Here is a 22105-nt window from a genome sequence, read left to right as displayed (position 1 = left end):
GATGTATTTTTGAATTTGGTTTGATAACATTTTGTTGAGGATTTTTGCATCTATGTTCATCAGAGGCTAAAATTTTCTTGTTTTTGTAGTATCTTTGTCTGGTTTTGGTATTAGAGTGATGCTGCCTCATAGAGTGAGTTTTGAAGTATTTCTTCCTCATCTACTTTTTGGAATACTTTAAGAAAGATGGGTATTAGCTCCTCTTTAAGTTCATGGAAGAATTCAGCTGTGAAGCCACCTGGTCCTGGAATTTTGTTCCTTGAGAATGTTTTGATTACCAAATCAATTTTATTACTGGTAATTTGTCTGTTCAGATTTTCTGTTTCTTCCTGGGTCTATCTTGGAAGGCTGTACTCTTCTAGAAATTTGTCCATTTCTTCTAGGTTGTCGAATTTATTGGCATGTAATTTTTCATAGAATTCTCTAATAATTATTCATATTTATCTGGTATCCATTGTGACTATTCTTTTTTTGGTTCTTGTTTTGTTTATTTGTGTACTCTGTCTATTTTTCTTGTTAAGTCTGGCTAAATTTGTCTATTTTGCTTATCTTCTCAAAGAACCAGCTCTTGGTTTCATTTATTTTTTTCTATTGTTTTATTCTTCTCTATTTTACTTATTTCTGCTCTGAACTTTACTATGTCGCTCCTTCTACTAACTTTGTTTTCATTCATTATTCTTTTTCTATGTCTTTAATTGTAAGTTTAGACTGTTTATTTAGGACTGTTCTTGTTTCTTGAGGCAGGCATGTATTGCTATGTACTTCCTTCTGAGAACAGCCTTTGTGGCACCCTGTTGTATTTTTGTTTTCATTTGTCTCCATGTATTGCTTTATTTCTGTTTTGATTGGCCATTGATCCACAGATTATTTAGGAGCATGTTGTTTAGCCTCTGTTTGTTTGTAGGCTTTTTTTTCTTTGTGTAATGTATTTCTAGTTTCATTCCATTGTGGTCTAAGATGTTGCTTGATACAATTTCAATCTTTTTTAATTTATTGAGGCTCTGTTTGTGGCCCAGTATGTGATCTATTCTGGAGAACATTCCATGTACAATTGAGAAAAATGTGTATCCAGCTCCTTTTGGGTATAGAGTTCTGTAGATGTCTGTTAAGTCCATCTGTTCTAGTGTGTTTTTCAGTGCCTCTGTGTTCTTACTTATTTTCTGTCTGGTGGATCTGTCCTTTGGAGTGAATGGTGTGTTGAAGTCTCCTAGAACGAATGCATTGCATTCTATTTCCTCCTTTAATTCTGTCAGTATTTGTTTCACATATGTTGGTGCCCCTGTATTGGGTACATATATATATTTATAATGGTTATATCCTCTTGTTGGGCTAACCCCTTTATCATTATGTAATGTCCTTCTTTACCTCTTGTTACTTTCTTTGTTTTGAAGTCTATTTTGTCTGATAGTAGTACTGCTACACCTGCTTTTTTTCCCCTATTGTTTGCATGAAATATCTTTTTCCCTTGACTTTTAGTCTGTGTATGTCTTTGGGTTTGAGGTGAGTCTCTTATAAGCAGCATATAGTTGGGTCTTGCTTTTTTATCCATTCTGTTACTCTGTGTCTTTTGATTGGTGCATTCAGTCCGTTTACATTTAGGGTGATTATTGAAAGATATGTACTTATTGCCATTGCAGGCTTTAGATTTGTGGTTACCAAAGGTTCAAGGTTAGCTTCTTTACTATCTAACTGTCTAAATTAACTCACTTATTAAGTTATTATAACCACAGTCTGATGATTCTTTATCTCTCTCCCTTCTTATTCCTCCTCCTCCATTCTTTATATGTTAGGTGTTTTATTCTGTGTTCTTTTGTGTTTCCTTTGACTGCTTTTGTGAGTAGTTGATTTTATTTTTTGCCTTTAGTTAGTATTTGGTTGGTCTGCTTTCTTTGCTGTGATTTTGTTTTCTCTGGTGACATCTATTTAACCTTAGGAGTGCTTCCATCTAGAGAAGTCCCTCTAAAATACCCTGTAGAGGTGGTTTGTGGGAGGCAAATTCCCTCAACATTTGCTTGTCTTGGAATTGTTTAATCCCTCCTTCATATTTAAATGATAATCATGCTGGATACCATATTCTTGGTTCAAGGCCCTTCTGTTTCATTGCATTAAATATATCATGCCATTCTCTTCAGGCCTGTAAGGTTTCTGTTGAGAAGTCTGATGATAGTCTAATGGGTTTTCCTTTGTAGGTGACCTTTTTTCTCTCTCTGGCTGCCTTTAATACTCTGTCCTTATCCTTGATCTTTGCCATTTTAATTATTATATGTGTTGGTGTTGTCCTCCTTGGGTCCCTTGTGTTGGGGGTTCTGTGGGCCTCCATGGTCTGAGAGACTATTTCCTCCCCCAGTTTGGGGAAGTTTTCAGCAATTATTTCTTCAAAGACACTTTCTATCCCTTTTTCACTCTCTTCTTCTCCTGGTACCCCTGTAATGCAAATATTGTTCCATTTGGATTGGTCACACAGTTCTCTTAATATTCTTTCATTCCTGGAGATCCTTTTATCTCTCTCTGCCTCAGCTTCTCTGTGTTCCTGTTCTCTGATTTCTCTTCCATTAATGGCATCTTGCACCTCATCCAGTCTGCTCTTAAGTCCTTCCAGAGATTGTTTTATTTCTGTATTCTCCCTCCCAACTTTATCCTTTAACTCTTGCATATTTCTCTGCAGATCCATCAGCATGGTTATGGCCTTTATTTTGAATTCTTTTTCAGGGAGATTGGTTAAATCTATCTCCCAGGCCCTCTCTTGGGGTTTGTCTGGGTAATTCTGGACTGGACAAAATTCTTCTGCCTTTTCATGGTGATAAAGGTAGCTGTAGGCAGGTAGCGTATGTGTCATCTGGGAGAACAAAGTTTTTTCCTGCTTGCTGGTCGCCTTGCCCTTTTCTGCTGCCTGTGTTGGTTACCCGCACTCCTGGAGCAGCCTCTGGGTTAATCCCCTAAGCTGCTGTGGGTGGGGTCTCTGTCAGGGTAGTGCAGAGCCCTGCAGGGAGTGGCAGGTGCACCGGGTGTGCTCTCCTATGAGAGCAGCACCCCCACCAAGCAGCTGTGTGCTGGCAGCAGTCTTTGGATCTGGCCCAGGCGGCTGTGTGCCAGAAGGAGATTCTGGGCGGCTGCTGGGGATGCTGCCTCTCCTGGTCTGCTTGGCTGGCACCACCATGGGCTTGCACAGGCCACTCCCAGGCCACTCAGGTGCCGCCACCACCGCATGCGTGGGCCGCTCCCCACTGCAGGTGCATGTGGTTGCTCTCCCGCTACTGGGCCGGTGTGTCAGGGTCCACACTAGCTGGGGGAACAACTGGCAGGCTGCTTATCACCGTGAGGGGCTTCAGAGCTGTGCTGCCACCCAAGGGGTTAGGTCACCTAGAGTTCCCCGGGATTCCTAGCTGCTGGGCTGAGTGTGCCGGGACAACTGTGAGAGCCCTGTCCCTTTAAAACTTTCAAAAAGCACTCACTTTTCTTTTGTCCCAGGGGAGCCGGTTGTGGGGACCCACTTGCAGGTTTTGTTTTTCCATTTCTCTAATATCCAGCACACCATGCACCATGTGTCTGCGCTTCCGGTGCAGATTACTAGAGCTGGTTGTTTAGCAGTCCTGGGCTTTTATTCCCTCCCCACTCCAACTCCTTTCTTCCCCCTGGGGAGCTGGGGTGGGGGGCACGGTGCTCAGGTACTGCCAGGCCGCGGCTTGTATCTTACCCTATTCAAGTGATGCTGAGTTCTCGCAGATGTAGATGTAGCCTGGCTGTTATACTGTATCCACTGGTCCCTCTTTTAGGAATAGTTGTATTTGTTGTATTTTCAAAAATATATGTTTTTGGGAGGAGGTTTCTGCTGAACTACTCATGCTGCCATCTTGGCTCCTCCCCAGCCTATGTCTTTTGATTGGTGCATTCAGTGTCCTTTTCATTTGGAGATGTATTTATGGATGAAATGATAAAATGTCTGGAATTCACTTTATAGTGAAAGAGGAAATATAGTGTAATGGGGAACATAGATAAAATATGAATGGCCATATACTAACAATTGTTGAAACTTGAATAGACAAATGGAGGTTTGTGATCCATTTTCTTTTTCTTTTATGCATGTTTGAAATTTTCCATAATAAAAAAAATTTTTTTTTAATTTTACAAGTCACTTGACCCCTGTTTCACTCTTAAATGAACTAATAATGACAATTGTTTGACAGGGTGGAGTGGAGATTACATGAAATGATAGAGTATATAAAAATACTTAGAGATAAATAAAGGCAATCAGAAATGCCAGTTACTCTGGTGCTGGCATAACACCAAATGAGGGATAAAAGCCAGGTTCTCTGATTCTTCATCCTTGGGATATTTTACTTTCCACTTCACCTTCCCCACTACACCCAGCAGGGGTAGCAGGAGGTTCTGGGATGGCTAGGTGCAAATCACAGCCAATGGTGAGGCAGTTTCTATTATCAGGTCTCTCAGGTCTCTAACATCCCTCCTGTAGGTATCTGCCTTCTTGGTATGTGCATGGGGTCAACGTGACTGCTATGCACAAATGTCATCAATTCAACTGCCATAGGCTAGGTCCCAGCCACAGCACTCCACCAACTGTCTGTACAGCCTTGGGCAAATGACTCCTCTCCCAGGGCCTCATTGTCCCTTTTGTCTGAGGAAGGAATTAAACACATTGGTTTCCAAGGATTCTCTGCTCTTGATGTTTTCAGAAGATAAATGTTAATAATATAATAACATAAGCCAGCATTTGTTGAGTGCCAACTATGAACCAGGCATAATGCTAAGCCTTATAAGCTTTAATGAATATACTTCTTTACATACTCATATATAACCTTTATGAGGCAGAATCTATTATTATCTCCTTTTTACAAATGAAAAGGTAGGCTCAGAGAGGACAAATCATTTGCTCAGGGTCACAGAGCAGGTGAGTAGTAGAGCTTGGTTTTAAACTCAGGCCATCTGGTCTCAGATGGGCAGGAGAAAGCAGCAGACTGCAGGCCATTTAATTGCAGCTCTGTTATGAAAGCTGCATCCATAGTACAGTTGTCACACTAAATTTTGGAGTTCTTGACAAAGCTGTGGGTCTGTGAAACTCAGGAAAGAGGACTCCAGTACTTCTCCCAAGGAACAAGGAGCTGTTCTAGGCATCCACTGTGGAGAATAGAAGACCAGGCTTTCAACGCCCCATCTAGGTTAAGAAGACACCAGACTGATGGTCAGCCAGCACAGACCAGTTTGGTCTCATGGATTCTTTACTGCTATGATAGTTTTGATTAGACTGTGTCCATGGTATACCAGTTATCAAATATTTAACAGAGAGGAGACTGTCTTTGTGAGGATTTAGAAGTTTGTCAGTCTTCTCAGAGGAGCCTGGGGAGGTTCTCAGAAAATGACAGACAGCTCTCTGGCTTGGGTAGATAACCAGGCCATGTACCTGATGGCCCTTCAAAGTCCTACACAGGCCCTAGCGTCTCATAAATACTGCTAGACTGGCTGCTCTTGTTTGGAGAAGATAATAAGTCAAAACCACCAGGGAAGTTCGATAGTGGAAACATGTTTTTGCCAGCCCAATTTTGCCATTCCCTCCTTCCATTACTCTATAGCAGCATTTCTTCGGGAAACAAGTCCTCCTCCCCACTTACTGTCCTTGAGGAACTGTCTATCAGGGTGCCCCATCCTCCCAGGCCAAGGGAGGGCCCAGGACCTAGTGAGGCTGCTCAGATGCTCTCTTGGAATGTGAATCCTGAACCAAAATACATGAAGACAGAAAACAGCACAGATGAATCCCCAAACAGCACCTTCAAGTCTTCTAATATTTCTGAGACCCAGCTATTCAGCCTTTTTCTTCAATTACACCTCTGCCTGTGACAATACATTTATTTTTTGAAGTTATCTAGAGTCTGTTTCTATTGCTATAGCCAAACAATCCCTCATTCATATTGGGTTCAACATCAAATGTCAGTGCTTTTTTCTTGGAAGCTTTTAATCGTAAAAGATAGTCCCTTCCTTGTTGGTCTGACCTCCCCCAAGCCCCGAACCTCAGTCCTTCCTCTTCCGTTACCTTCCAGAGCTTCCTGGGCCTGGGTGGAAAAGGGCTCTTGTCAATGTGCTAAGCTTTGCCTTGAAGGATGAGAGAGGGCACCCTTTAAATTACCTATAAAATCCTTTGATTCACTCAGCAGAGGTTGCCACGGGCAATTTGCTAAGCTTATTGATTATTTTCTGTTTAAATTAAAGTTTGATGTCCTGGAACAGGCTGTGCAGTGCATGGAGTTAATGGAAAAGGTTGAGATCCAGGGGAGAGACACTCGCTGGGGAAATGGAGGGTATTCAAGGGGAAAACAGGGAGTCTATGAAGAGGAGATTGTCAGCACCAAGTTGTAGTAAATATGATGGTGATAAAAAAGGTAGAGAATGGAATTCTTTTATGGAGAAGGGCAGCTTCCTGGACATTTAAAGCTTCAGGGAGACAGTGGGTAAAATGTATTCATTCCACAAATATTGGTTGTGTGCCTTTTATACACCAGGCATTGTGCTGAGCACCAGGAGAAAATAGCATAGAAGGCACAATCCTTGCCTCTGTGCTTTAAATCAGTGGTTTCTCAAAGTGAGGTTCCTAGCACAACACCACCCCCTTCGCCTGGGAGTATTTAGACATGCAGATTGTCAGGTCCCTACTGAACAGAAACTCTGGAAGTGGAGCCCAGTGCCTTCCAGGTGAATCTGATGCATGCTACAGTTTGCAAACCACTACTCTCGATCCTTAGGCCCCTGAGGAGCAGGCTTCAGGGTTCCACCAGCCAGGAGCTCAGTTTGTGTGGGTGTTCTTATTGCCAGTATTGCCAATACTTTGTTGAGTATTTATCATTGCCAGGTATTATGTGCAGCATGACCTATGTGTTATCTCATTTCATCCTAAAGACACAATTTCTATAGAAGATGAATTGGAGATACACTGGATGTAAGTGTGGTAGGTAGGATTCAAATGCAAGAGCCTAACCATTCTGCTTTACTGTCTCCCAGACACCAAACTCCCACAAGCTCTATGACTCATTCCATCCTGGTCAAAGCTGATTTTCAGATAGAGACAGAACTGTGGTTTCCCACAGATGAGCTATATTGTGCAGCTGGGTTTTAGATGCTTGAGGAAGAAGAGGAAGTAGAAGAAGGGCAGAAGTGTGGAATGGACTGGGAAAGAGGTAGAGGCATGGTGGGCTGTGAGGAGAAGCCGGGTCAACGGCCTCACATGCAATTATCCTCATGGGAGGCTAGAATTCAAAATCACCAGGTACTGATCAGATATGGGGAAATCTTGTCAAGTCACTCAAAAAGAGGCTTCATGTCATGATGATGAAAATCAAGCCCTTTCATTCTTCCACTTATAGTGTCTATTAGTTTCCTATTGCAGCTCTAACAAAATCAGTATTAGTTTTGTATTTCTGCTGTAACAAATTACCACAAACTGTGGCTTAAAACAACACGAATTTATTCTCACAGTTCCGGAGGTCAGGATGTCTAAGAACAAGGTGCCGGCAAGGCTGTATTTCTTTTGGAAGCTTCAAGGGAGAATCCATTTCTTGCCTTTTCTAGCTTCTGGAGGGCACTTGAATTCTTTGGCTTGTGGCCCTTCCCTCCAGCTTCAAAGCCAGCAACGTGACATCTTTCCTTCTGTCTGACTTCTGTGGCTGTTCGTCCATCTTTTCTTTCTAAATCTGAGCGTCCTGCCTCCCTGTTATAAGGACTTTTGTGATAATATTCGGCCCACCCGGAAAATCCAGGATAATCCTTTCATCTCTATATCCTAGCTTAATCACATCAGCAAAGTCATTTTGCCATGTAAGGTCACATATTTATAGCTTCTGGGAATTAGGCTGTGAATACTTCAGGAGCCTGGGAGCAGGTGGGTATTATTCTGTCTACCATACTTTGTGACCTTAGGAAAGTCATTTTTCTTTCTCAAAGTCTCCAGTCCTCCCCCAAATGGGGATTATAATAATTCTTGGTCCTATAGGGCTATGACTGAAATAAGTGCAAATGTCATTTCAATCACATATGTAAATATCATTGCCTCAGTTTTCTCATCTGACAAATGGAGATGAGTGATGTTTCTTCATCATTCAGCTAAAAATATGTATTTCTAACTTATCTGGAGACATCTTGGATTTTGTTGCATTAGAAAGGACTTGACACAATCTGCTATTAAAATGTAGTTGCAATGCCTGTGCCTGTGTGGGTTTTAGTGCCTTAAAAATGTGTCAGCAACAGAGAGAGATGAGGCCATTTCCCATGAGGCGCCAACCATCTGATGACTCATATAGTCATGCAATGTTTGGAAGAGGCAATAAGCTCAGGTCCCAAGATGCTCCAGTGATCATGAACTTCAGTCTGTCCACTGAGCTAACTGAGGGTGAAAATGAGCCTTGGCACCCCCAACTCCTGCCCCCTGTGTCATAGGTGACAAGGTGAGGGCCGCGTATGCCCACAAAGGAGGCTATTATTGCCACTCCCCTGGATTTGCGTCTGTTGGTGATCAGGGGAACAAAAAGCAGCAGCCAGGTCCACCAGAAGAGAGACATTATAGTTGATTAAGTGAGTGGGCCAATTAGCGTCTGGCTTCATGCAGTGTGGAGTTAATTAGCCTCTACAAAACAACAACAGCTGCTTTAATGGTTGGGCAGGAGGCCCAGGAGAGAGGGGCCATGGGAAGAGAAGTGATAGGGCTCATGCTTAATAACTTGGCTGCAGTGGGCCCTGCCCCACTAAAAATGTAGAACAAAGCTCTGGGCAAACTTCCCTGCATGCTTCCAGACAGTACATGGGGAGGAGGACCAGACCCTCATCGCATCTTGCTCTTTGGTAGAGGCCAAACTTAGACCTCAGACATGAGTTTCTTTTTGAGACCATTTAGCACAACTTAATTTGCATTCTAGCCAAAATCACCACCCCCTACACATTTCTTCTCCATCTTCAATTTCACAATTCATATTGTTTCATAGTGATATTTTTTCCCTTTCATAAAAGTAATACAAATTATGGGGGGAACATTTGGAAAGTACAATAAAATACAAAGGGAAAAAATAGTCCCTCTACACTGAAGTCAATTCTTTCATTCACTATTTATTGTTTGCCTGCTAAATGCCAGTGCTGTTCACGGTGTTCAGACAAAGTATACATCAGTTTTGTTTTTTTCTATGTGCAAATATATATGCTGTTTCATACAAACTGGATTTACTGTGCATGATTTTTAATAACTTACTGTTTTTAGCAATATGTCATGAAAATTTTCCCCATCTCATTAAAATATATTTTTAAACTACTCAGCCTCTATGGTTCCACTAATTATGCTGTGTTTTAGTTGTCTGTTTATTTATGCCTCCTGCTTCCTTTTCTAACAAAGTTCTTGAGGGTAGAGACTTTTTTTTTTTTGCCACTATATCCCCAGTGCCTAGATCAGCGCCAGGTACTCATTAAAAAGTGATGAGTGAGTAAGAAAATGAGTGAATGAATTTAACCAGTCCCTTCCTGTGGACCACTGAGGTTGCTTCCACTTCTTTGTTAGTATACAAAATGCTTATTGTGTCAGTTAAGATTGGGCTCAACTCTAAGTGACAGAAAATCCTCCAAAGCAGTGGCTTAAACAAGATAGAAGTTTATTTCTCTTTTGCAAAAGTCCAGGAAATTAGTACAGGGCTGGACCAGTGCTTTGCTATCCATTGACATGGACTCTGTTTCAAGTCACTTCATTGCTCAAAATGGCTGCTAAAGCTCCAGTTATATTCCAACCAAAAGCAAGGAAAGGAAGGGAAGAGAAGGACATGTACCTTTTCTTTAAGGACCCCCTTTCTGTACCACTTCTGCTTGCATTCTCATTAGTTGGAATTTAGTCACATGACCACAACTGCAAGGGGTTCTGGGAAATGTGGTCTTAATTATGCAGCTAATATTCAGGGCTACTGTTCATAAGGAAGCAGGAGAAGAAAACTGGGGGCCATTAACAGGGATGGCTCTTGGACTTCTGAATTTACCCCAGCCTTTCAAACTAGCTCTTCCCTAATGTGACCTTTAGTTTTTCCAAATGAGAATCTGGATGTCAGTCAGGTCAGCCTGGCTTCTGAGACTCAGACCTGGGACCAGTGAACTAGACAGGTTTCAGGGCCTTCACATCCCCACTCTAAACTTCATCTTAGTTGACATAGTCATTGCCAAAGATTGACTCAGTAAAGACGGCCCATTTCCCAAAGGATATTTTTCCAATTAGTTCAAGGAGGAAGTTCCAGCTGTGAGGACAGGAGCTGGGGCTTCTGAAAGGCAATGATTATTAGTAACAATCAATCAAATGGCCTCATAGGATAATGGAGAGAAAGCCAGCTCTAAAGAATGCTATGTGGGACAAGGATGACTGGCTGCCTATAGCAAGAGGCAGTATGGCTCAACCGCAATGCGGCCAAGTCCCTGAGACAGTGAGGGACTTTGTAAGAAGGTTTTACTGCCTGCAGTAAAAATCCTGCCAAAATGCATTCAGGAACGTGTGGGGAGACATGTATTCATTATTATGCCCCTAGCAGCTATCACAGGAAACCATCTGGGCTCCACTGGCCTATAAATTTGCAACCTGCAGTTGGGTGGGCTACAGGGAATGCGCCAAGGGGGAAGTCGAGGTGTGAAGTGGATCTGGCAGGTTCCACACACAGGGCTAGCTCAGAAAGTCGTCATTCCTGGCAGTTATTTTTCTTTTTAATTTTTTATTGTGCAATATATCACACATACAGAAAAGTGCCTTAAACAAAACATATACTTTAACAAATGATCATAAAGTGAATACATATGTAACAATCACCCAGGTCAAGAAATAATACATTGCCAGCCCCCCAGAAGCCTCTCATGAGTCCTTCCTAAGCACAATACCCTCTTCCTCCCCACAGAGCATGATCCTGACTTAAATGAGTATAATTTCCTTGCCTCACTTTACTGTTTTGTTGCTAAACTATTCACCCCAAAATGTTATAATTTTGTCTATTTTTTAGCCTTATATTGTTGTACAGAATTATAGAGTCCATATTCTTTTGCATCTGGATTTGTGTGTGTGTGTGCATGCTCAATGTCATTTTTTTACTATTTATTCATTTTGTGTAAGACTCTAGCTTGTTCATTTTCTACTTATCTATTTTACTGCTTTTGGACATTTTATGGTTCCTGGACATTTGGGTTGTTTTCAGGTTGGAGTTATTACAGATAATGCTGCTATGAACATTCTTGTACATATATCCTTGTGCATATACGTATGAGTTTCTCCACAACTGTGATTCTCAGGCTTTAGTGTGCCTGAAAATAGCTGGGAGCTTGTTAAAATGCAGATTCCTTGTTTTTTCTCCCTCAAGATTCTGATTCAGTAAGTCTAAGGTAGTGCCCATACATTTTCTTTTCCAACAAATAGTTAGGCAATAATGAGGTTGTTGATCCCTGGACCGCAGGGATGGGCAAAATATGGCCCAGGATCAAACCTGGCCTGCCACCTGCTTTTGTATGATCCATGAGCTAAGAATGATTTCTACATTTTTGAATGATTGAAAACAATCCAAAGAAGAATAATATTTCATGACACATGAAAGTCATAGAAATTCAAATTTCAGTGTCCATAAATAAAGTTATATTGGTACACAGCCATGCCAACTTCATGTATTGTCTGTGGCTGCTTTAGTGCTCAGTAGGGTTGAGAGGTTGTGATGGAAACCATTTTACCTGTTGGTCTTTTACAGAAAAAGTGTGCTGGTGTCTGATCTGGAATGTATGCTTTTCAGTGCAATCACTGTGTTATAGAGGACACGCGTGTAACACTTTTACTAGATAATGCTAGTTTTCTAAGGTGGTTGTGCCACTTTACATTCCCAACAGCAGTGGATGAAAATTCCTATTGCTCCACATTCTTACCAATGCTTTTGTTTTGTCAGATTTAAAATTTTAACCAATCTATTGGTTGTGCAGTTGTATCCCATTGTGTTTTTAATTTGAAATTTCCTGATTACTAATAGATGTTAAGCACATTTTCAAGTGTTTATTGGCTATTTGGGTTTCTATTGTAGGAAATGCTGTTCAAATCTTTTGCCCCTTTGGGGTTATCTGTTCTTTTCTCTATGTATTCCGGATTCAATCCTTTCGTCATTGATAATGTGTTGCAAATATCTTCTCTCACTCTGGGACTTGCCTTTTCTCTTTGTGATGGTGTTTTTGAATGAACAGAAGTTTTAACTTGTAACATAGTCAAACTTACCAAACTATTGTGTGTGCTGTTTGAGAAACCTGTCCCTACCTTGAGATCATGAAGATAATGTTCTATATTGTCTTTTTTTAAAAATAATCACCTTTCACATTTAGGTCTCAGTTTACCTGGGATTGGGTTTTTGTGAAGGGTGTGAGGTAGGGATCTAATTCCATTTTTGGATACGTAACTGGATCCATCTTTCGATACTTAATTTTTCCAACACCACTTATTGAAAGACTACTCTTTTCCTTATATTCTTTGTGGCTACTTTTGGCATAAAGCAAACATCTTTTGGCATAAAGCAATATATATGTGGATATGGGTTTTTCTGGGCTCTCTGTTCTGTTTTACTGTTCTATTTGTCTATCCTTGTACTAATACCACATATACTTAATTACTATAGTTTTATAGTATTGAAATGTGGTAAAGAAAGTCTCACCATCTTGTTCTTTTCTTCCTCAGCAGTGTTTCAGCTATTTTTAGCCCTGGAAATCTTTCTCTTTAATTTGTTCACAAAAAGCATAAAGCTGATGGACAGTGAAAAAATCACTGCTGACTGGTAGCAGGGTCGAATCATACAACCTCTTTGGAAAGCAATTTGGTAATGCTTCGAATTTTGAATCTTTTCCCTACCCCTGCCACCCCAAAAGGACATATACTTTAACCCACTAATTCCAGTTGTGGAAATCTATCCTAAAGAACAATCCAAAACCAAAATTCAAAACAGTAAATGTTTTTGACTCAACAAACTGACTTGTGTCAGATCTACATGCTGGAGGTATGATGATGAGGAAATCTACCTCTATGTTCCAGAAGTCTTCTTTTTTTTTTTTTAGATAATTATTTTTTATTGAAGGGTAGTTGACACACAGTATTACATTAGTTTCAGGTGTACAACACAGTGATTCATCATTTATATACATGATAATTCTAGGTACCAGCTATCACCATACCAAGTTGTTACAATATTTTGACTATATTCCTTATGCTATACATTACATCCCGGTTACTTATTTATTTTACAATTGGAAGTGTGTACTTTTTTTTTTTTTTTTTTGTGAGGGCATCTCTCATATTTATTGATCAAATGGTTGTTAACAACAATAAAATTCTGTATAGGGGAGTCAGTGTTCAATGCACAATCATTAATCCACCCCAAGCCTAATTTTCGTCAGTCTCCAATCTTCTGAAGCATAATGAACAAGCTCTTACATGGAGAACAAATTCTTACATAGTGAATAAGTTACATGGTGAACAGTACAAGGGCAGTCATCACAGAAACTTTTGGTTTTGCTCATGCATTATGAACTATAAACAGTCAGTTCAAATATGAATACTCATTTGATTTTTAAACTTGATTTATATGTGGATGCCACATTTCTCTCTTTATTATTATTATTTTTAATAAAATGCTGAAGTGGTAGGTAGATACAAGATAAAGGTAGAAAACATAGTTTAGTGTTGTAAGAGAGCAAATGTAGATGATCAGGTGTGTGCCTGTAGACTATGTGTTAATCCAAGCTAGACAAGGGCAATAAAACATCCACATATGCAGAAGATTTCTCTCAGAACAGGGGGGGTGAGGTTCTAAGCCTCACCTCTGTTGATCCCCAATTTCTCACCTGATGGCCCCCCTGCGACTGTGCCTGTCTTAGGTTGTTCCTCCCTTGAGGAATCTTACCCGTCTCTGGCTAACCAGTCATCTCCAGAAGTCTTCTTAAGGTAGCTGGCTTTTTAAGTAGGTCATTGCAATCCAATGTAGTAAATGTTCAGATAGAAGTATATACAAACTTTATGTGCACAGAAATATTCATCCCAGCTTTAACTTTAATGGGGAAGGTAAAAAACTCACATGCCAGGCAATGGAGGCACAGATAAGTAAATTATGCACATCTATATGACGGAATATTGTATAGTTATTAAAATAAAGACTGTAGCAACACAAATAGCTGATTTTAATATAATGTTAAGTGAAAAAGAATAGGACACAATGCTATAAAGATAAAATGATCACATCTGGGGTGAAAAAAATAGATTTTCTGGAAAATGTAATGAAAGAAATATATCATAATGATAACAGTAGTTATGAATATGGGTGATTTTTTTCATTTTTCTGTTTTGCAAACCTTTGGTAGTGTGCTTATATAAACTTACAGTAAAAATATAAGTTAATAAGCCACTTCCAATGACCAACTCCTTTTTTTCAGTACCTGCCCTTTATCAGACAATATGCTAAATGCTTTATAGTCCTCAGGGCCCTTACAGGATGGGTGCTTTTAGGTTAATATCTCCTCATGAATTAGAGGAGAAAGAAACTTAAGAGAGGTGAAGGAACTTCCCCTAAGTCCTGCAGTTAGCATGGACACATACCTGCCAGTCTGTGGTCTTCCCCACTGCACAGGCTTTTACTTCTTACAGAATTATGGCATCTTTCAGAGGGAAACCTCTGATGATGGTTGAAGTGCCATTCTGCCTGGAAGAAAGTAGGCCACTAGCCTCTAGACCCCTGCAGCCTGGCGATTCTGAGCCTCTACCCCATCTCACATTAACTGGCTACGTGATCTCAGACAGCGACCCAGTCCTGCTGAGTCCCAGCTTATTCTCCTGTCAGTGCAATAACAGAGCTCTCATAGGTTGTTGCATTGATTAATGAGAGAATATGTATCCCGTGTCCTACAAAAGGGAGGCACTTGTTAATTTATTTCCCTCCAACCAAGGACACAGGAAACTTTAAAAAGCCCCAGCCTTTTCCTGTCACTTGGCCTCTGGTTATTGTCCTGGGTGTAATGGAGTGGAAAACTCTATACATGGCTCCCTCTGACAGTGAATTTCTAATCTCAGAAAACTTAATGGTTTTTGTCAACCTGATTGTCCAGTGAGAGCGGATTAGGAGAATGACTTCCTTGTCACTGCAAAGTTGACTTGCCTCACAGCATTTTCCCCTGGTAGCAGAGGGAGGCATGATCGATACAACACAGACCTAAACACTTACTTGTGGTTTGGGGGCTGAGGACAAAGGTTGGGCATTCCATTTAAGTGCCTTCAGCCATTTCCAAGTAGATCTAGGCGTGATGTACCTTAAGCGTTTCAGGCTGGTGACCCGGAGTTTTGTAGGCTGAGGGACAAACCAGAAATCGAGCAATTGCTTTCTCCTGACCAGTGAAGCAGAGGCTTTGCTGGCTCAGGCTGGATTTGTCTCTTTGGCTCTGGATTTCCCGTCTGGGAAAGGAAGGCCCATTAGTTACTGTCTGCACTATAAGGGAAGGCTAGCCTTGCTTTTTTCTGTATCAGGACTTCCCAGATGCAGTGCGCTGGAGCACAAATGGATGGTTGCTACTAATGGAAATGTTTCTAAATCCCTACCCACGGCCATTTCTTGTACCGGGCTTCACTCTACAACAGATGGAACTGAGAAACCCCAGCCAGAATCATAATCCAGAATTTAGATACTAGGGAAATGCCTGCCTTGTCCAGGGAAGCTCTCTCAATACTGAAGGGCAAAATAAAGCCCTATTCTTTTGAGGCACTTAAAACCATGTCACTTCCTCAGGGATGTCATCTCTGACCCTTTAGACTAGGCAGATCACCTGTATTTTTCCTTTTATGATACTTATTCTGATTTGAAATAAATAAATCTATGTCAATTAGAATGTAAGCTCTGGAAAGGCACTCATTCACCTGCTTTGTTCATGGCTGATTTGCAATGCTTAGAAAAATTGTTGGCACATAGTAGGTGCTCAATAAATATTTGTTGAAAACATTAATTAATATCTATATAATTACTTATTTATGACCTCTCTCCCCTATTTGAGTAGAACTGCTCCACCCCATGAGAGAAGAAACTGTTTTTGTCTTATTCACCCTGTATTCTTAGCATCCAGAACAGAACTTAGCACACAGTAGGTGCTCAATAAACACTGATGGAATGATAAATACTTAAAATTTTTTTATGTTAATTAATATGAATTTTAAGTACTAAAACTTCAACATGGTTGTTTTAGAAAAACAGTAAAATAAGACACATCTCCCATAAATATCACCACTCTTATAGTTACTTTAAATATTTTTATGTCTTTCCCTTCAACTTTTTCACTCATGTATTTTACACATAATTTCAATCGGGCTATTTTAAGCACATACACACATCAACTACTGTCCAGGTGGCAGGGAGTTTTGTGAATTTAAGAGCAGGAAGGGAGGCCTGGATGAATAACGTCTTTCTTATTGTTATAATTAATTGTTGGTCTTACAATGGGATTGATAGCATCATGGGAACTGCTAGAGAGAAGCATTTCTCTCTAAAGGTTCACCCCTGGGGTCAAGGCAAATCTGGCTATGGAAAAAATTTGCAGGTTAGAAATAACCCACAGGAAAATGCTTTATTTTTATGCTCACAAATCAGGGAAACTTGCCATGGCTGCTGCTAAACATAAACCTGTTATATACACTGCAGTGGGCTTAGCAGCTCAGGGCTCCTTTCTCAGCCTTTTTATTTGGATCATTATGTGGAAATCAACCCAGTTTCTCTCCTTAAGCTCCTAGTGATACTGTGCCAATAAGGAACTTGGTAATTATAGAAGCGAGGAAACCACTGCATACTTTAAAAAACAAAACAAATCAAAACCCTGTTATGTTATATTCAAAATACATTTCTAAGCATTTACAGAGGAAAGGTTCTGTTCCCTGAAAGAAACAGCCTGTGATATAGGAAGCTTCTTAGTTTACAGTGAGGAAAATTCATGCAAATTCCTTATTGATAAATAAGGTAGATGGGAAGTTGAGTGAACAAATACCTATTGCTGGGGGACCACTTATGGGCTTGGATACAGACTGTGTTGCCTGGAGGAAAAGAGGTATATCTTGATCTTGATCTTTTGTCTTTTTTTCTGTTTCTTATCTACAATAGAAAATAGGAGTAAGAGGTGTGTAGAGGGGAGTTATCTGAGATTAATAAAACAGCAGTCTTTCCGGAGATGTTTAGTGGAAAGGCAGAGGAATTGGGTGGCAGTTCTAGCTCTGCTCTCACCTTAGTGTGAGACTCCCCAGCCCCATCCCATCACCTCTTTGGGAGCTAAGGATGAGGATGTCCTCACCACCCGCACAGAGTTTGGGGAGGATCAAATAAAACCTTGGCTGTAGAAACACTTTAAAGAGCATATAGTCAAAGGTTTTTAAAATGAACAGTAGGTCTCAATATTGCAGGAGGCACCATACCATTGAAAAGCCCTGGTGAGGAATTTCAGCATCCAAGCCCCAGCAGCTAGAGAGGATGCAAGCTGAGAACAGGCTGAGAAACCAGGACTTTTGCATACTGGAGACACTCCTCATGGGCTGGGCTTCCATCATCGATCTCGGGGAATTCAGGATCTGCCAGTGGCTGGTTTCCATGAAAATCATCTTGAAAAAACTCTCAACTCTCATGAAAAAGGCAAAAAATTGTTTCTTATTTGGGAACTAATGAAAACACCTTTAAAGACAATGATAACAGCTGATATTTATTAAGCTTTTTTTTACATCCCAGGCACTGTTAGAGGCCCTTTACATAACTCATTGCATTGAATCCTTACCTCTTAAAATGGGTCTTACATCCCTACATTTTATAGGTAAGAGAATGGGGGCACGGAAAGGTAAAATAATGTATCCATGGCTACACAGCTAGGAGGTGGTGACAAGAACTAGGGTTCAAACACACCTAATCTGACACTGGGGGCTGTGCTCTTCACCTCTGTGTTATTGCACTTAGTTTTAGAAGTGGCTCTGGTCATATAAAGGGCTTAAACAGGGCTGGGAGATAGTCCCAGGTGGAAAATGCCAAACAAAAGCTGAAGCATCACCACCTAGGCGATAGTGGTCAGACTGATCCTAAGCAGAGATCAGGCTTAGCCAAAGTCACATGCAGGGAACAAGTCAGGTTAGGAACACCCAGGGCTCAGAATCAGGTTGCCGAGGTCAGAATAACAAGTGCGGGAAGCCTGAAGTGGGGTGGGCAGGGCGGGAGAGAAAGGTGATCTGCTGGGAGGCAACTGACCTCGCTCCTTTTGTGCAGGTGTTTCCCACCTCCTGTGTATCTTAGCTCACAGTTCAACCCCTTTGTATTCACCGAATCTGGACCTCAAAGCATTAAGCAGAGAAGTTTAGAGTGATTGGAAAGGGAGGCAGAGGCAGTCAGCTGGAGCTCAGAGAGTACACATCAAAGTATTTTCTGTGCTGAGTGTCCCCTGTGGGGCCACACAATGCCTGGGCCACTCACAGGGAGATTGAAGGTATGTGCAGAAGAGAGAAATGGTAAGCAAGAAAATGAGAATTAGAAGCAGAAGAAAGGCAAGGGTAGAAAAAGAGAAAACAGGGGGTGGTGGTGGGAGGTCAGAGACTTGCACTTTGACAATTACTACCCCTCAGTGCTGCCCCCCAGAAAGCTGTGTGGTGGCAGGGGTGGTGGAGGGGGTCAGGCTGTAGCAGACAACCTAGGCTTCCTTCCCCCAGTTTGTCCACTCTTTTTAATGGGTTTTGAGAACAAAATATCTCTCCCTAGGAAGGAGCTTCAGAATAAGATGCCCAGAGTTAGTTATGACACTCAAGCCTCTTGCAGAGGAAATATATATTTTAATGTCACCATGAAACTGCCCAGCCCGCCAAGGCCTGCTGTGGAAATGGTGGCTCTGAGGACAGACAGGAGATGAGTGCATCTGACCTGCAGTGGAGGCAAAGGCAAAATCGGAGATCCGTGTTCTCTCCCAGCCAGAGGGGCACCCTGGCCTTTCTGCTGTGCCTGAGTTAGCAGGAAGCCACACACAGCAGTTAGGGAGTGTGGATAAATTGAGAGTTCCTGTGGCCAGGATTCTCACCTGGCCCTGATTGACTAGCTCACTGCACACCTGTGGGCAATACATGGCTGTTGACTCTATATAAAGAGCTCCGCCCAGTACTCTGGGCACGACATGGTGGCAGAGCTGTAAGGCTACAGGAGAGCAGAGCAGAGGACAGAGGCCCAAAGGACAGCTGTGTGGGACAGCTGTACAGGCAGAGAAGTCTAGAGGACAGCTGTGCAGACCGATGGGCCCAGAGGCAGAGACCAGCTTGTTGCATGCAGACTCACTCTGAGTGGGCGGGATTTTGGTGACTGACCTGCCACCTGGAAGTAAAGTTGGGTGTAGCCCTTTTACCCCAGGAATGTTTTGCTGTCAATTTCTTTGGTCACATTGAATCCATAGCAAACTTGCCCAGGGCTGAAACCCATTGGCAAGATGGGGAGGAAAAGGAGGGGACAAATAGGGGTCCCAGGCCTGGTCCAGACCTGACCAAAGGAATGAAGCCCGTAAAAGCCTCCCAGGAACAAGTCTTCCCCTGGGGCAGGAAGGTGTAGGTGAGCAGGGACATGTGTCCATGTGCAGCCAACCCGAACCCTTTGATTCGTTGGAGTCCCTCACTTTAGCTCCTGCCTAACTTCTACCAGGCCATGTCCACAGACCATTCCCTCACGTGAGAGGTATCCCAGTGTTTGGCCACTGGAGGCAGGAAGACCTCTGTCCAACTGTCACTCTGCCATTTCTAGCTAAGCCATCTTGGATGACTGACCATCTCTGAGCCTCTGTTCCCTCTTCCAGGAGCTGAGGAAAATAGTGCCCATCTAACAGTGCTCTGAGGCTCCAAGAAGGTGAATGCCAGGCACCACTGCAAAGTTCAAAGTATCATGTCTAAAAATATTATTATACAATTGTCCCACCCAGCGCCTTAGTGATAATGTTCAAGAAGCTTCCTTTCAGAGATGCAACTTTGCAGGTCTTTCCCACACACGCCCTGGAGACATAGAGAGGATAAGGCAGGAGCCGGCCCTCAGGAGCACCCAGAGCACAGGGGAAACAAGACAGGCAAACACCTGATTAGAATCAGTGCCGAAGATGCTATGAGATGAGGGTGTAGCTCTGGAAACTCTAAAGAGAAATAGCGTCCACTTAGGGGATATAGGTTGTCGGCCTATGATCTAGGCCTTGAAGGGTGAGCAGGATCTTATTGGCTAGGCAGTTATTGGGACAGGAAGGACATTTTAGGAAGGAGAAGCCACATGAACAGAAAATCTGGTGATTGGATATGACCCAGAATATTGGGAACATAATGAATGGTCTGAAGTGCTGGAGAATATGGTCCATGATGGGGAGTGGCAAGAGGGAGGTGAGAAAGGTGAGCTGGTCTAGACTCAGAAGCAGCTAATGGAACTGATCCCATAGAACATGCTACCCAAGAAGACTTTCTGTGATGGAAATGTTCTATCTTGGCACTGTCCAATGTGGTAACCACTGGCCACATGTGGCTATTGAGCACCTAACATGACTTGTATGACCAAGGGATGAAACTTCTAGTTTTATTTAATTTTAATGTAAATTTAAAGAGCTATAGATGTTCCGTGGCTTCCAAATTGGACAACACAGCCACTGAACTTATGATGATAACTTTGAGTGTGTAGAGGGAGCCCTTAAGGCCCTCACCTTAAGTCCTATCCTTAGCCCATGAAATGGGAGCTCCCACACAGGCCACTGTTGTGGTTGTGCAAACGCATGGATGAATTGGGCTGAAATATAACTTGTTTCCTGCCCGCCAAGATGTGCACCCTGATGTGGCTATGTCTGCTCAGGGGAAAGGGCAGTTTCTTCCAGTTCTTACAAAGGCATCATGTAGGCCAGCAGCAGCTCTGCTTCCACCTCTGTCCTCCGTGACCTCTCTGCAAGTAGAGTCGGGCTTCCCTCTGCTCCTGCCTCTGGGAGCTTCTGGGCCACATAAGCACACCTGGGGGCATTCTGGGTGTTGACCATCACTCAGAAATGCCCCCACAAGGCACTGACCTTAGAATCGATTGCAGCTTCCTTATACATGTTACTGTTTTCAGTACATAATCTTTATAGATTAATATTAGTGAATCTTGACAAAATACTAGTATCTATGTCAGTTTAAATATGTTCTTTTATAAACTGATGTGAGATTGCTCTGATTTGGAGAAGTAATGAATCAGAGCATTGGTGTTGTATTTTTCTGGATGTACTTCGTAGTCTTACAAAATATTAACATTTTTATGGCTTCAAAATAAAAACTAAACAAATCTTAACTTCACTGGGAAGGAAATCAGAAAAAAAACTGGCTGCCTGGGCCCAACGCCAAAGCAAGTGAAACTGGCGCTTCGGGCACCGTCTTCTGAAGCCACCAGTGCCATCTTTGTTCACAGCCAAGCAGCTGGCCCCAGTGCCTTGTGTCTTGCTGTCTCATGGATATTTCAGTGAAAAGCCTTCAATTCCATTTCCACATCTTTTCTTTTTATAGCTCTTTTGTTCTAGGACTCCACTGAGGGCCCTAGAGCTGTCCTCAGAAATACTCTCCCTCCATCTGCTGTTACCTATTGTCCTTGAATGAGACAAATGCCCCTCAGCTTTGCCTTTTCTTGTACTTGGTCCTGTAGGTAATTAGATCCTGGGGTACAGAGGGGGCCCCCATGGCCCTCCAGACTGGTTCTGATGTATCAGGACCCAGTTTAAGCCACCTTGTCTGTTATACCAAGATGGTAACATATTGGAAAGAAAATGAGACAAGTGCTTTGAGCTTTGCTGCTTCCTGGTAAAGCAGTGTGGGGTCCTTGTTAGCATTTGCTAGGCTCCACTTGACAGAAGGACATCACTGGTCTTGGTCACTGTCCTGAAATGGGCTCTGCCACTTGGCTAGCCTTTGCCAGTCAAAAGTTTTTTCTGCATACATATCAACAGACTGGAGAGAACTCTGCACAATGAAAACCCCTTTTTAATACTTAAAAATTAAGTCTCAGAATGTATTTGGGACAGAGGTGCAATAAATTATGATTTACTATGTGCCAAAAATTATGCC

At 42.0% G+C, this 22105-nt stretch overlaps 1 long non-coding RNA gene across 1 annotated transcript in view; it reads right to left on the bottom strand.

Annotated features, from left to right (window-relative positions):
• Positions 1-22105, bottom strand: part of LOC130684914 (uncharacterized) — a 36196-nt gene that overhangs the window by 10611 nt on the left and 3480 nt on the right. Inside the window, exon 2 of the long non-coding RNA XR_008999274.1 lies at positions 14612-14714. This is a non-coding gene — a long non-coding RNA (uncharacterized LOC130684914). The remainder of the gene's footprint in view (positions 1-14611; positions 14715-22105) is intronic.

Source organism: Manis pentadactyla, chromosome 9 (assembly GCF_030020395.1).
Source record: "Manis pentadactyla isolate mManPen7 chromosome 9, mManPen7.hap1, whole genome shotgun sequence".
NCBI lineage: Eukaryota > Metazoa > Chordata > Mammalia > Pholidota > Manidae > Manis > Manis pentadactyla.
The sequence above is the reverse complement of the archived record's forward strand: the minus strand, read 5'-3'. Positions and strand labels throughout refer to the sequence as shown.